Below are 5,861 nucleotides of genomic sequence, written 5' to 3'. Positions count from 1 at the left end.
ATTTGGGTTACTTTGAATCACCTTGGGTTAAAATTTTGTTGATCAGATCAACCAGATGACTAGTTCATCAATTTCTAATCCAGCATAGCGATCTGATTTTTAATACAATGGTTTAATTCCAATATCTTATTTTGCATTTGAATTATTTAGAGGACAAAAATTTCAAAACAATTTAAAATTAACTATTTGGTTTGTAATAGTTAATTTGTCACTGAAAAGGATAATTTTAACTTTATGTGAGATTAATGGCGTGTTCAATTTGTCCATGTAAATTATTCACTAGACAAGAAGGGAAAGCATACCCCATGCATGAAATCCAAGTAAGTTATTCTTCTAAAGTGGAAAAAGAGTAGTTAAAAAGGAAAAAAAAAGCCAAGGACTTAGAAGCTACCAATACATGTATATAAATTTAAAGCAATTAGTATTCGTACGTTAATTATAAATGTTATTAAAAAAATCCCTAAAAAATGACTGTTAAATTTTAAAATTTTAAATCAGTATTAGTTACTATACACATAAAGAAAATGACTATACTCGCAAAGCAAATGACAATATATTTTTGTAGTAATTCCTGATTGAGAATTTTAAAATTCAACAGTATTTTTTTTAGATTTTTCCATATAAAAATTAAATGACTAATTTTTAGAAACTAAACAAAATTAGTGAATTATATATGTGTGAAAAATAGGTGTTGGTTTCTATAAAATTTTCCTTTTTAATCATTTGTATTAGAATTTCTCATTGATGAAAACTCATTAAGCGCAATAAATAAAAATAATTTTTAAAATATATATAAATTTAAGAGAAAAGGTAAATAAAAATATTATATTTAGAACCAAATAAATCTTTTAGCTCTTATATTTAGGATGAGGATTGCTGGCAACAAAAATATTTAGGATTGAGGATTACTCTAATCCTAACACAAAAGATTATCATTCTTTTCCCTGCAATGCAAATGATTATTAATAAGTCTTGTATTCCTACATTTTTTTTTTCATCGTGTTCTTATTTATTATACTCTAACCAAAATAACCCCATGTGCGGTTCTCTTCTTTATTCCTTTTTTTTTTTAAGTGCTTCTTTTATCAAATTAGCATCTTCTTTTATCATTGCCTCCTCCTCTTTTGTATCGGCCTCTCTACGCACAGTGCAGAAAGCGTGTGTGGCTTGTACCCATGTGAGTCTTCCTTCGGGAATGATGATTTATATAATCATTTTCCTTCTGCCTTTTACTTCTTTAATAAAAAGAAAAATGACATTAAGGTCCCACACAAGCAAATATACAACAAAAAAGTCCCTTGAAATATGATAATTCTTCTGAAGTCCCAAAGAGACTTGGCTGCCATTTTCAGATAGTTAAAATGACTTCCTACCCTAGCATATCAGAGACAAAAGGCGCTGAGGTGAGTTTCCCGCATAGTGTGGCTCTGTTACGGCTGGGAGAGAGGACATAGAGAAAGAAGGAATGAGCCATTGATAATGAAGTATCTTCCCCATTACCATTAGTGAAGTCCAAAGAAGTTCCATTTGAATCTTCACAAATCTTCAGGTCTGAAAATTTCTTTCCTCTCCTCTCTTGGAATATTTTTCTTGACAGATTGATTATGTTTGGGAATGAGAAATCAAAAAATCGTTTTTGCCTTTGGTACTGTAAAGTTTTTGTTTTTGGTCTAAGATGAACAAGTAAATCAATGGCAAAACTGTGTTTTTGGTTGGTGTGTGTTGGTGATTTAAGTTGGGTGTGTAGGATGACCATGGGTGCTTTGTTTTTGAGTTGCTTGTGGGTGGTTTAACTCTGTTCTGACGTTAGTTTAGGAGCAAAGGAAGAAAAAGATGAAGGTTAGTCTAGGTAGAAACCCTTAGCACGAAATGGGATATTGTGTTGTTAATCAGGTCGCGATAATTGTCAATATGTGTCGTGACAATTGTCAACGTAGCTCCTTGACTTGTCAATGACAGAGGCATGATTCTTTATGCAAGTTTAGATTACTGATGGCGAGTACGTCTGGAAAGCATCTATTTTGTTTTGTTCACATAAGGAAAAAGTTTATAAATGATAGAGAGGATGATATGAGATATGTGGGAGGTAGTGTAAGAACAACAAATTATATCATCAATTGAAGAAAATTATATCATCAATTGCTGGAAAAGAAAGTAACTCATTTCTTTTGAAATTTTCAGTTGTGTATAGCTCAACAGCACTCAGCGTAGAAATTAACAACCTAAGTTATTCAAAATAACAATTAATATAACAGGAGTTAATGACAAGTGATATAACAACTTCATAACAAATGAATGTGTGGATACTAACAATTGATATTTAAAATTTTTATAACTGAAGGTGTCATTTATTTATAATGTTAAGTAATATTTGCATTAAAATATAATTATTAAGAAGAAGGTTTTACTCAAAATTATGTTCAATTGATAAGGGACAGTACCTTCATTAACAAGTCACAGTGCTCTATTGGCAAGTCACAGTGCCACCATTGATAAATCATAGTGTCACCATTGACAAGTTATATTGCTACCATTGATAAGTCATAGTGCCACCATTGACAAGTCAATGTGCTACTATTAACAAGTGATAATTCACCAAGGCGTCTGACCATATCCGTTGCGGCTCCCCCATCTATCCCAAGGAGCTGTCATTCTGTGTAAGGCGCCGCGGCTCCTGATCATATCCGCCGCAGCACCCAACCCTTTTAAGAAGTTATTCGACGAACAACAAGTCATAGTGTTACTATTGACAAGTCAATGTGCCACCATTGACAAGTCATAGTGCGACCATTGACAAGTCATAGTGTCACTATTGACACTTCATTAATAATGATTATATATGACAATGTAACCAAAATATAATATGATAAAGTGAGTGAAAATATCATATGAAACTAAAACAGGTTAAGTAACTTGAATTCATATTGTTGACAACTTATATCAGCAAATTAATTGACAAGTCACAGTACTCCATTGACAAGTCATAATAGGTCTAATGACAATATAGGGTGCAGGTAATGACAACTGAAATGATAGCAGAATCTAACATGCCAATTCATAGCCAACTTTTATTTACACCTTCATATATATAAAACTACACCTATTTCACAACTCATCCCAAAAAAAAAAAACATAGGGGTTGCATATAATTACGAAACTAACTATTAGTGTGTATCCATTTACAAAAAATTCCCTTCACATTCATTTACAAAATATTCCCTTCACATCCGTATAATGTTTTTTGGAAGGCAGTGGCATTTAGAAATATTTGTCTTTCTCCAATAATCAAATCCTTCCATTTTGTGGAATTCACTTGTGATGTAGGTGTTGGGATTATTTCAACAGCACAAAGAATTGATGATGGCTTTTCAATCTCATCAAATGTAGGTAGAGACATAGACAATCCATTGATACCTCCACATGATTGATCAATTCTACAGGAAATGACAAGTCAGGATGCATACATTAACAAGTTGGTAACAAGACAATAACAACTGATATTGATAATAACAGTTTTGTTAAACTAAACTTACACATCTTGCTCATCCATTACATTATCCCTTGTTGCTTTTATATGGTCCTTATTTCCATTCTCTTTTACATACACATGACCACTTTCTTCATTGAATTTTGTCAAATTTTCTACCTCATCATCATCTACCAACTCCACAAATATTTTTTTATCAAACACAACTGAGAATTTCAAGAGAAATGAGTTACTTTCTTTTCTAACAATTGATGATATAATTTCCTTCAATTCTTCATAACTTGTTCCCTCCTTTATAATTGTTGTTCTTACACTACCTCCCACATATATCATCTTCTCCATCATTTATAAACTTTCCTTTTATATGAACAAAGCACAATAGATGCTTTCCAGGCATACTCACCATCAGTAATTTAAACCTGCATTAAGAATCACGCAACTGTCATTGACAAGTCAAGGAGCTATGTTGACAACTATCATGGCACACATTGAAAACTATCGCGACCTGATTGACAATACAATATCCCATTTCGTTCTAAGGGTTTCTACCCAGACTAATCTTTATCTTTTCCTTCCTTTGCCCCTAAACTAATGTCAGAACAGAACAAAACCACCTACAAGTAACCCAAAAACAGAGCACCCATGGTCATCCTACACACCCAACTTAAATCACTAACACACACCAACCAAAAACATAGTTTTTCCATTGATTCACTTGTTCCTCTTAGACCAAAAACAAAAGCTTTACGGTACCAAAGGCAAAAATGATTTTCTGATTTCTCATTCCCAAACACAATCAATCTGTCAAGAAAAATATTCTAGGAGAGGAGAGGAAAGAAATTTTCAGACCTGAAGATTTGTAAAGATTCAAATGGAACCTCTTTGGACTTCACTAATGGTAATGGGAAAGATACTTCATTATCAATGGCTCCTTCCTTCTTTCTCCATGTCCTCTCTCCCAGCCGTAACAGACCCACACTATGCGGGAAACTCACCTCAGCGCCTTCTGTCTCTGATATGCTAGGGCAATGAAGTCATTTTAACTTTCTGAAAATGGCAGCCAAGTTCCTTTGGGACTTCAGAAGAATTATCACATTTCAGGGGACTTTTTTGCTGTATATTTGCTTGTGTGGGACCTTAATGTCATTTTCCCTTAATAAAAATGAAAGCATGTCCCAAAAAAATTAAGTTAAAAAATCTCATGCAAATTCTTAAAATATTTGAAAGTATAAGGGAGCATAACCACTTCTTTGTGATAAAAAGATTCATTTATAATGTTTGTTTATAAAACTTTTTTATAAATTATAGATGCATAATTTTTTGAATCATATTTGAAAATAGTCACCAAAAGAGTAATATAATGGTAGACAAGAATTGCATATCTATATTTTTCTTATTAAGATCTCTACATTAAAAATATTGTAAGTCATTAATTTGTACTGCGAGTCTGCGAAGTGTTTTTTCCATATAAAAGTTGACTAGGAATGTTTACTGTCCCCCCCCCCCCCCCGGGAATAGAGAAGAGATGTATTAATAACAGAAGTATTTACAAACGTTTTGCGTAGAATGAAATAAAAGCATAAAAGACACAAAAAGAAACAAGCATCAAAAGGTACTATTCATTGTTGTTTCTGAAGTCCTGCACGTGTGGTTAGAATTATAAATAGTTGATTAGAAACATTTACTTTGATTCTAAATATAAAATCCCAATTTATCTTATACTAAATTTATTACATTTTTCTCGAAGTTAAGAGAATATTTTCATATTGAATAGTCGTCATTGCAAATGATTAAGGAGGGTATCTTGAAAAACCAACTATTTATAAATAGCTTTAGTAATCTTTGCAACTTTTAAAGTCAATTTTCTAATTTAGTGTTCCAAAAATAAAAATCATACTTAGTCTGTATGACCATGAGATGTTTGTGAAATTTCACATAATCTTAGACCTCTAACCTTGAAAGATTCCCCAAATATTATCCTTTCCAATCAAAACCTGTAAAGAAATCCTTTTTAAAAAAAAAAAACCTTCAAAATAGAAAAATTACAAATAAAGAATCATGACAACTTTAGTATGGATTTTGACAATAATAATATAGATTTTGATAACAATTTTTATAAATCAGTCCCTGCATGTAATTTTTTTTATTTTGGTGGTCTTTTTTAGCCATTTTCCTTTTAAAATATCATGATTGGAATTTTTTTTCCAAAAAAAAAAAAAATCCGTCAAACATAGACAAAACTTCCCCCTCAAGATTCTATAGAAAAAACACAATCCTAAAATAAAGCTCAAAAGGGACAATACGATATAATGCTTAATGCGGAGTGCTGATTTCTTCAGAATAATAACAGAGACGTCCATAAACACACAGCATC

The sequence above is a fragment of the Neltuma alba genome, unplaced genomic scaffold (assembly GCF_004799145.2).
Source record: "Neltuma alba isolate B1F8T4 unplaced genomic scaffold, ASM479914v2 tig00010625_pilon, whole genome shotgun sequence".
NCBI lineage: Eukaryota > Viridiplantae > Streptophyta > Magnoliopsida > Fabales > Fabaceae > Neltuma > Neltuma alba.
Note: the sequence above shows the minus strand (reverse complement) of the source record.